Below are 10,505 nucleotides of genomic sequence, written 5' to 3' on the forward strand. Positions count from 1 at the left end.
ATTGAAAAAGTAGAGTATTTGAAACTTTGCCTCTTCCTTGGATTTTGTCAGAAATCATCCCTATGAACAAGGAATTTAGCAGCATCGCATGCAACATTTTTGAACTTGGGAGTTCAAAAGTCTAAGGACTAAACCCAACAAAGAGCTAAGAAAACATGTTGTAAATCAAACTATTCAGCTTTTTACGTCACTGCTTTTTAATCTATGAAATGAAACAACATCCTATCAAAATTGGAAAATCAACAGAATATGAAAGATAACTAAAATGTGAGCTTGTACATAAGGATGTAAAAGAAAATAATAAAAGTTTTTAGAAATCAACCCTATAAAAACCCATCAGGAAATGACAAATAAATTAGCAAGACAAACTTGAAAAAAAAAACCCAAACAAATGAGCAATTATCTGAAAATCAACAACATTTTTTAAAAAAAATAGAAATGATGTAAGTTAGAAATTCTTAAAAGTTACCAAAAAACACAAGAATAGGAAGTATTGAAATCATCTCAGAACATAGTAGAAAATAGCAGGCCATTACCAGCAAAATGCAAGGAAGTACCCAGAAACAGAGTCACTACATTAAGTCAAACAAGAAATTATTGATAGTAGCCAGAAAAATATCCGAGGAAGGACAGACTAAAAGTATTCTTAATGTCTCAATATACAGTGTAGGCCATGCGAATGAGTGTGAAGGGTTTCTGTCTGTACAGGACTGTCTCAGAAAATTATAATATCGTGATAAAGTTCTTCATCTTCTGTAATGCAATTAAAAAACAAAAAATTTACTTTTTCATGATAGGATTTTCAACTTTTCTTAAGATGTAAGCCATAATAAGCAATATGAAAATAATAAAAGGCTTGCAATATTTCAGTTGATTTGTAATGCATCCAGAATGTATGACATTTTTGTTTTTTGTAATTTCATTACAGAAGATAAAGAACTTTATCACAATATTATAATTTTCTGAGACAGTCCTGTACAGTATGTGGCCTCGTGATTGACTGGCAACCGGACCAGGATACACCCCCGCCTTTTGCCCAATGACAGCTGGGACAGGCTCCAGGCCCCTCGTGACCCTGCATGCAGGATAAGCAATATGGATAACAAGTAAATCAATAATCGAATGAATAAAAAGTCAGGCCAGTAATTTAAGTAATCACATTAAATGTGTTTAAATATTTACAATATTACAGTTGCTTTTTGTAGTAATGAATTGGGGTCTTATATTTTATGCTTCTCTGACCTAGCAGTAAGTCCCGGCTTACATGCAGTGAATTATGCTGTTGTAAAATCAGCTGATTCTACTAATCCGGTACAATGTTAAGTGTGAGTTTTTCTCAACCATTAACATGAAAAAGCAGTAATTTTGTTTTAAAAATTTGACTGAGCTCACAGATAAAGAAAGAAGTGTGCCCAAAATGGATGTGTGGACTGTGATTCAGGTGGACATGTCCTGTGAAATGATTAGGATCTTCATTTCCTTAACCAGGCTGATAACAAACCTTCCCAGAAGTCATAAAGAAGTCAGTGCCCTGTTTTATAAGCAACTCAGCAAATCCTCAGGTTTCCACGTAACTTTATTTAATGAAGATGACTCCAATCCAAACTCTTTGAAAAATAAATAGGTCAAACCGCAGTGGATGTGAAAGTGTCTGAAATTGTGATGAGATGTGCTTTAGGTCTGATTTCAAGCCTTAGAACCTCACAGTGAGAATGTGAGGTTTTGCTCACTTTTTCGAATACATAGTGGGACGATAGATGTGACTAATATACACATTTTATTGTTTCTTATAAGCAACATATGTCTTAGTAAAATCATAAAGTATGTTTATCATGGATGAACCATGAGCAGTTGGCTGCCGTCTATCAGCGGCAGGGGAGCAGTTAGGGGTTCGGCCGACACACACGCGTCGACACACTTGAGAATCGAACCAGGAATGTGCGGTTCCAAGGACGATCGCTCTCCCTCCGGTGCCACGCTACCCATAATATAAGATATATCATCTTGGAGTATGTCCTACTGGGGGCAAAGGGAAATTCTTTTGTTGAAATAGTGTCGGACGCAAAGGTACACTGTACTGCAGGATGCAAAATATTGCATTTTAATATGATTTGTTGTGAAGATGTGTTGGGGAGCTGAGGGAATACTGTCGTTGCACTCAAGCTAGGGAAATTATTCTCCCTGTCTGTAAGGGAAATAGGCCATAAATGTCATAAAGAACATCCTCCCAAGTGTTTAATAGATTGACTGTGCTGCACTCACCAGATGGCAGTTAAGAGTCAAATCACAGATCGAATAGAAAATCTTGATCATTATCTTTTCAGAATGAATATATTAACAATCAACTATTTTAAATTGATTGTCTTACTTTTTAGGATAATTGAATTTCGCTGCTCGTCAGACCAGATAATAAAGAATGATATCATAGGGATTGTAACTCGCTCATTAGATTTTTTTTTTTTTTTACCTGCAATGTTAGTCTTTGAGAGGGATTCTATTTGAGAAAGTGTCCGTCATGTGAATGATGCCATAATTGGTCATTTGCTTGGACAACCACCTCCATTCCTGTGTATATGTATCTTTCTACTTCTAGTATTTATAGGTCTAAATGTGATGAAAAGAGAGATCATACATTTCATACAAAGATGCAGATGATCAAAAAACAAACAAACAAAAAAAAAAATCACTGATATATTTTTGGCTCTGATTCTAAAAAGATATTCTACCAGAGGCGCTAATAGTCTAGTTTGGAGTCTTCAACCCTTTTTGATGTTAAGCCATTTACTTTTGTCGATCTATTTAGTGTTTCATAACATTTGAATAATTGTGGGAGTAGCTTTAAAATCACTGGAGGTTTTTAATTTTGTTTATGAAAGCACAAATTTTGATGGAAGTTATCCTCTTTGTTCCACCGAAATGTAATGGTAAAGTTAATGGGTTGTTATCTACTTCTGGGTACTTTGACCTTTATGCAACTGTAACACCATTAATGCATGATGTAAAGCAGTTTTTATGATTGATGTCACATATTTGTTAGAATAAATGATGTTTTTCCCATGACAGAGCTTTTGAAACAGGTACATTTCTTACAAAAAAAAATTACATATCAGCTCAACATGGACAACGTCTCTATTTACCTTTATAGATATGTTCATGCCATAAAGTCATGAGAACAGTGACACATTCCAGTGTACAGCATGTCAGTGTGTGTGTATGTTTGAAAAATGATTAACCTTTACGACTCCCTGCAGCTTGAAGTGTATCTCAGGGGTGTAAATGTGGAGAGAAATAAGTCTTCAATTTGTGTCACTGCCAGTACCAAGAATAAAAGACTGTTGAACTTTTTGATAGATACTTTAACTTTCATTCAAATCCCTCACTCTTAAATCTTTATCTATGCTATGAACTGGTAAAGCACTGAAGTTTGCTGTTAAACTGGTTTAATGCCTTCTCCCTAGTTTCTCCTTTAATCCCTTTGTTTCCTTATCACTCTCTATTTCCTTTTCTCTTCCTCTAACTTTGCATCTCTCTCATATTTTCTCCGCATTCTCCGAAAATGTGCTCCACATCTCTCAGGTAGAGGGACTTACCTCACAGGTTTAGTCTGAATAAATATGAAATAAGCACACTTTGCATTTGAGTTTGCACCACTGAGTTGCGAGTCGTCCTCGGTCATTTAAGGCCCACAACCTTTGACCCCGGCCTAGTGAGGACACGTGGAGTGAAGTAAGAAGTAGGCTGTTAAAATGTCACAGGTATTTATACATCAGAGGTCAAATTATGAGATTATTGCAAGGCAAACAGCGATATGCACACACACACACACACACACACACACACACACACACACACACACACACACGTGTAGAAAACATAAACACAGAAAAAGATAACATTCAACAAATATAGTATTTCATAGGTTTCATATGTATTTTAGTGATAGGTATTTTTATCGGCAAAATAATGCCAAACGCCTTCTTCTCCTTTAGGCTTTTCCCTGCAAGGGTCGCCACAGCGAACCAAGTTTCTCCATTTAACCCTATTCTCTGTATCCTCCACTCTCACACCAACTACCTTCATATATTCTCTCACTATGTCCATAAGTCTTCTCTTTGGTCTTCCCCCAGACATCCTGTCTTGCAGCTCCAATTCCAGCATCCGTCTACCAATATAATCACTATCCCTCCTCTGTACCTCCATCTCAGTTTAGCTTCTCTGACCTCTCCAAAACATCCAACATGTGCTGTTCCTCTGATAGACTCATTCCTGATCCTATCCATCTTGGTCACTCCCAAAGAGAACCTTAGCATCTTCATCTCTGCGATCTCCAGCTCTGCCTCCTGTCTTTTCGACACTGTAACTGTTTCTAGTTTATACAGCATTGCTGGTCTCACCACTGTCTTGTACACCTTTCCTTTCATTCTGGCTGATAGTCTTCTATCACATAGTACCTCTGACACTCTTCTCCACCCATTCCAACCTGCTTGAACCCGTCTCTTCCCCTCTTTTCCACACTCTCTGTTGCTCTGGACTGTTGACCCCAAGTACCTGAAATCTAATCTAACTTCTTGATCTCCACTCCCTGGAGCCTCACCGTTCCACCTCTCGAGATTTTCCTCTACCTGTTCCCTGCTCTCACTACAGATCACAATGTCATCTACAAACATCATGGTCCGTGGAGATTCCTGTCTAACGTCATCTGTAAACCTGTCCATGTCCACTGCGAACAAAAAGGGGCTCAGAGCTGTTCCTTGATGGAGTCCCACCTCCACCTTAACCAACTTCTTGATCTTCACTCCCTGCAGCCTCACCGTTCCACCCGGGTTCCTGTTATTCACACACATATACTCCGTCTCGCTGCGACTAACCTTCATTCCTCTCCTTTCCAGTGCATACCTCCACCTTTCTTGATTTTCTCAACCTGTTCTCCCAACCTCGTCGTTCTGTCCCTGTATGATAGGTGTCGGAGCTTGGTCTGCATTGCCGGTTTTAAGTCGGACTCGTTTCCGGTGAGAGTTGGACTCGGCCGGGGCTGCCGTTTGCCACCGATTCTGTTCATAGCTTTTATGGACGTAATTTCGAGGATCGAGCCTTCGCTTTTTGCAGATGATGTGGTTCTGTTGGCTTTATCAGGCAATGATCTCCAGTTCTCACTGGAACGGTTCGCAGCCAAGTGTGAAGCGGCCCAGCGAGAACTGGAGCTCATGGCCATGTTTGATTTTTAGAAGGGTTTTACGCCGGATGCCCTTCCAGACGCAACCCTCTGCATATAACCAAGCTTGGGACTGGCTCAGGGAAACACTGGCCCGTGCCGCCCCGCGGCTGCATTAAAATAAAGCCAAACTAATTTAAGCAATAAAAAGTGAGTTAGGACAGAATCAAATACAACTAAAAACACAGTAGTCTTAAGACACTATTAAATTATTACACTAACACCATATCATAGCAACATAGTCACCATTAAGTACCCTTCTCATCAAGTGGCAAAGTGTTTTTTTTTTTCAAAGTCCACAGATATGCTTCAGGTATGCTACTGTAAAGTTCACAAATCTTTAGCCACTATACTGTATACTATACAGTAAGGTTAAATTTTGTCAATATACATGAAAATAAATCTAATCTGTTACACTATTGGAATACATATGACTAAACAAATCAAGCAGTTAAATGATCACTCTATTTGTGCACAAAACCCAAATATAAAGTAACCTGTCTACTGCTTGCAAACCAATAATTCAATGACAACCATCATTTACTAACAGTTGATCGAAGTCTGTTATGAATGAAGAGTTCCATCTTCATATATAACAGCAGAGAAACCATTTGCAAGCAAAAAAATCCCAAAAGGTACTGTGAAAAATTTGAGGGCAATTTCTACAGCTAAACCTCCACATTCAAACATTTGCTCATCAAAAAAGTAACAAAGTTCTACGGCTTTGACCGCAGGAAAAGGGATGTACTAACCTTCTTTACAAGGAATTCCCGAGAGCTCAATCAGCAAATCAGCACCCGTTGGTACTGAGATATGTTCGACTGTCTTCCCATGTGTCCGACAGCTCTGGGAAGATTTAGATTGGCAGTCGTCACCACACAGATCTCTCGGAGATCAATTCGTGTCTCGTTAAACTCCCGAAAAGGCCGTCTTGCGCATTGAACGCGATAAAATAGGCTGAGAATGGGTTGACTGAAGCCAGGTTGTGTTTCCACCCAGATCTCAGATAGACTACCTGATGTAAAGAGTCATGAAGTTATCATATTTAATGAACATTATTGATTATCGGGTCAGGATTACTGGCATCTGAGGACTTATGAGATGATGAGATGAGATGAGAACAACTTTATTAATCCCGAAGGAAATTGTTGTGCCAGAGTTTCAATTTTCTTTTTTTTTTTTTTTTTGAGAGATGACCATTATCACCTAAGGTCTTACTGTTTAGGATGCCTTCCTCTGCATCCAATTAGAAAAGTGTATCAAAAATGCTATACAGGACTGTCTCAGAAAATTAGAATATTGTGATACAGTTCTTTATCGTCTGTAATGCAATAAAAAAAACCAAAATTACTTTTTCATGATATTCTAATATTTTGAGATAGAATTTTTGAGTTTTCTTAAGATGTAAGCCATAATCAGCAATATTAAAATAATAAAAGGCTTGCAATATTTCAGTTGATTTGTAATGAATCCAGAATGTATGACATTTTTGTTTTTTTAATTGCTTTACAGAAGATAAAGAACTTTATCACAATATTCTAATTTTCTGAGACAGTCCTGTATGTAACGAATCAGATGACAGAGACGAGCATCTTGACCTGCGTCAATTGATTTAATAGGAAAGATTCCAATCATCAAACATCTTTCCAAATGATAATCAAAAATAATCAAGAAAATGGAAAACTCCACATTATTTACTTTTTCTGTGCAGCTCAATACCAAATAACCCATTGACCAGTACCAGTCCGTCGCCCCGGATTATTTATCTCTGGTTTCTGGGTCTTGTTTTGATCATTCAACCTCTTTTTCGTTTATGAATGGAACAGTATCAGCCTGCCAGAATTTCCGTGCATGTTTCATCAGTTCACTGATTGTTGAGGTTATCTGCAAGTTATAACCTTGAGCTACCAAAACAGTCAGAATCAAAGTTCAAATCTATTAACAGATGGAAATATACTCTAGCTGGGGCTCATTCATGAAAACAATCTCCACGGCATTAAAATCCCACAGAGGTCTGTATTTTTGAGAATACACAGCATCATTTTTAACTAGTTACTTATCTATATTTGATATTCTTTTATGTCATTTCAATCATTTAGCATGGGTTTAATAGACAAAAAACTAAAAATGCACTGTAGTAAATTTGATTGACACGTCTCCACAGTCAAACTGCTAACTGATTAAGAATGTTATTATTCAGACTGTACACTGTTTAACATTTGATTGAATTGAGGGATTACTGAGCAAACATCCATCTGTCCTCAAATATTATTTGTACATTGATATTAAGATATGATCCACAATGTTATCAGAAACATTTTTGGCATTCAATTTTTTTTTTTTTCAGTGCAAGTGGAGCCTCCACTATAAGCATTTCTGTTAGCCTCCTTTTATTGATAATGTGTAATTATGTTTTTCACACTGTTAGTATGATTGACTCAAAATGCGATGGTAAAAGTGAATGTTATTATTCTTTTCGTGCTAAAGACAACAATGGGAAAAGATGGAAAAAAATAAAATTAAAATCTTTATCTGTTTCTTGTAGAGCCAAGCATAAACTTAAAGAGAAATCAGGGCTCTGCAGTGTCAAGTTGAGACCTTTGAGACTGTCACAATGAAGATTAATGAGGGACAACACACACACACACGCACACACACACACACACACGCACACACACACGCACACACACACACACACACACACACGCGTGCAGCTAACCCTACTTTTATAGTCTATAGGCAGGTAAAAGCAGGTTAAAGCAGCTGATTTACTCAGAAAGGGATTAAACTAGAAATAAAACATACCGTTGTCAAATACAATAGCTTTTGACAAACAGAATATTCGGGATTAGGAGATTTATTTAAAACCAACAACATGCTGTTGACTTTGAGGCCATGTTTAAAAGCATTTCCTTATTGACAACTTGATTTTTGGCATTTACTTGTAAATATTTTGTATTGGAATTGTAAAAAAAATCACAAAATCATCTCTTTTTACTTGACATAAGTTATGACTTGTCCTTTTCTGCTGTTCTCTCAGCATTAGCATATTTATATTATCAATAATGCAAGATAAGTAATATTTTTAATTTTTTTCCTTTTTTACTATTTGTCACAAACCAGTTCCTGATCTATAATATTAATTGATTCATATAAATAAAACCTATATAGCTGCCCAAAAGTCTGCCTTAAACTGCTTTAAAGGCTCTCATTGTGATGGAAAGGAAAAATCAGTAGGAAAAGAGTACAAAATGTGTTTTAGTTTATTTTCTTCTACAATCAGTCCCTTTGCAGTAGCTTAGAACTGTGCGAAATGCGTTGTCTTCTCAATGAATTTTCTTATTTTATTTTTCTAATGTTAATTTTTCATTTTACATTAAATAACATAAGTAAATAACATAGGGGTTTATATCCAGACTGTTTACCATTCACATCTTTACACCACTTGTTTGATATGGTGGTTTTACATCTTTCTAGTTAATAGTCAAATAGAATATTTGCAATAAATAAAAAGTTTTCATTACGTATCTTTCTTTTGTCTAATTGTTCCAACTCAATAATCCTTGATGATGGGAAAACCTCAGAAAATATGCGTGTGGTCAATCTTCTATCCCATGTAGATGGAGGTAATTCCTTATTGCCTTTATCGCCGTGGCTTTTTTAGGTCGCCTTTCGGCACAGAGCATTTTTCTAACTCCAGTCAAAATTTTCAGCAAATGCTCATCGAACGCTTTATCCACACATTTATTTATCAACAGCTTAATTTAAGTACTTTTTTGTTTTAGAACTTATGTAACTGGTGGGATTTTTAGTGAATGCCATGAAAATCTTGTAGGTCAAAGGTCATATTCTGGAAAAGAAACTGATCTCGAAAGCAATTATACATTGTAACCGACAAGGGAATGAGCTCTCTTTGGAGTTCACAATATACTTGTCAATTATGGTAAAAAGAAAACATAGTTTGTCTTATTGTAACCAAGTTATGCAGGTATTACTTAATGGAAATTGTCCAGCTGATAAGGGGACACTTAAATACGTGATGTAGGTCAATGAGGCTGAAGCCACTGATTATGCACTGTGGTATCTCAGATTACAGTGTAGTAACTCTGTGGCTGAATGAGCCAAGTAGTGTAAACATATGGATTTTTTTATTCAACATTTATGTATATTTTAGATCAATTAAAACTACAGGTAATGTCATTTTTTTTAAATTTCACTTTTTTTTTTTTTTTCTTTTCTTGTAAGTGCAAGGATGATCCCCCAGATTCCATTATTCTCTCCTAATCCAGATTTTCATGGTAATTCTTTTCAAGTTTTGCTAATTTGGTATGTTTACATTTTATTTCAATTTATTGTTTCATATATGCTTATGCATCATTTTTATCATCACTTTTAATTTAATTGATCACAAATATTATCCATACATAATGATAATCTGTATTTTAAAATTGAAATATAAAACTTTCATACACTGATACCAACATAATTTTGATCAGAAAATGCCTTATTTTGTTTATATAAATTTTCTTTGTAAAATCTTAATAAAATTCAGGTGTTTGGATATTTGGGGTACTTTAACTTCGGTTGTTATTTTAAATTCACATTAATTGGTCTCTGTTGTATTCACCTCCCAACGAGCTAATGAAATGACCAAATTCAAACCTCATTGTTTATATGCTTATTTTAATGTTTTGTTGGGGAATACCAGTAGTCTCCAACATTATTATCTACATTTTACTGCATACTACTGTTCCAGCACTAATCCTTTACAACTCCGATGTTTATCCACAATCAATCTGGCCAATACAGGGGTGTATTAGGGGCAGTAAGCATATTGTAAATGAAAGTTTATGGTAAAATGGCTCATAAACACACAGCTATATAAGTCTGGATGGGCTTTTGCGAGTTACAATTCCCAGAGTGTTTATAGGCAGTGTGGAGAGGTGAAAGTTATTTGCTTTCTTGTCATCTTTCGCCTAATTTGCATTTTCAATTAATTGATTATCATGCAATTAAAAATTTCTTGGATTGGATCCGCACTGCTTCGACGGATGAAGAGTTAGAAGGATGGCACGGCCCAAAAGTTTAATTTTTTATACTTTACAGGAAAAGCTTTTTGGTAGGATTTGAATGTTTTATTTGTGGGATCCTGCGCACGTGATTATATGAATTTGCAGTCAGCCATTTTGTTTTGTAGAGATGATGCCTGAAATGGTTGCTGCACTAGTCATGTCGTCACAGTGTCTGCGTGTGTGTGTGTGTGTGTGTATGCGCATGCGCATTTGTTTCCAGG

This window comes from Fistularia commersonii, chromosome 15 (genome assembly GCF_037954325.1).
Source record: "Fistularia commersonii isolate RoL2024-O1a breed Wild chromosome 15, RoL_Fcom_v1.0, whole genome shotgun sequence".
NCBI classification, from domain to species: domain Eukaryota; kingdom Metazoa; phylum Chordata; class Actinopteri; order Syngnathiformes; family Fistulariidae; genus Fistularia; species Fistularia commersonii.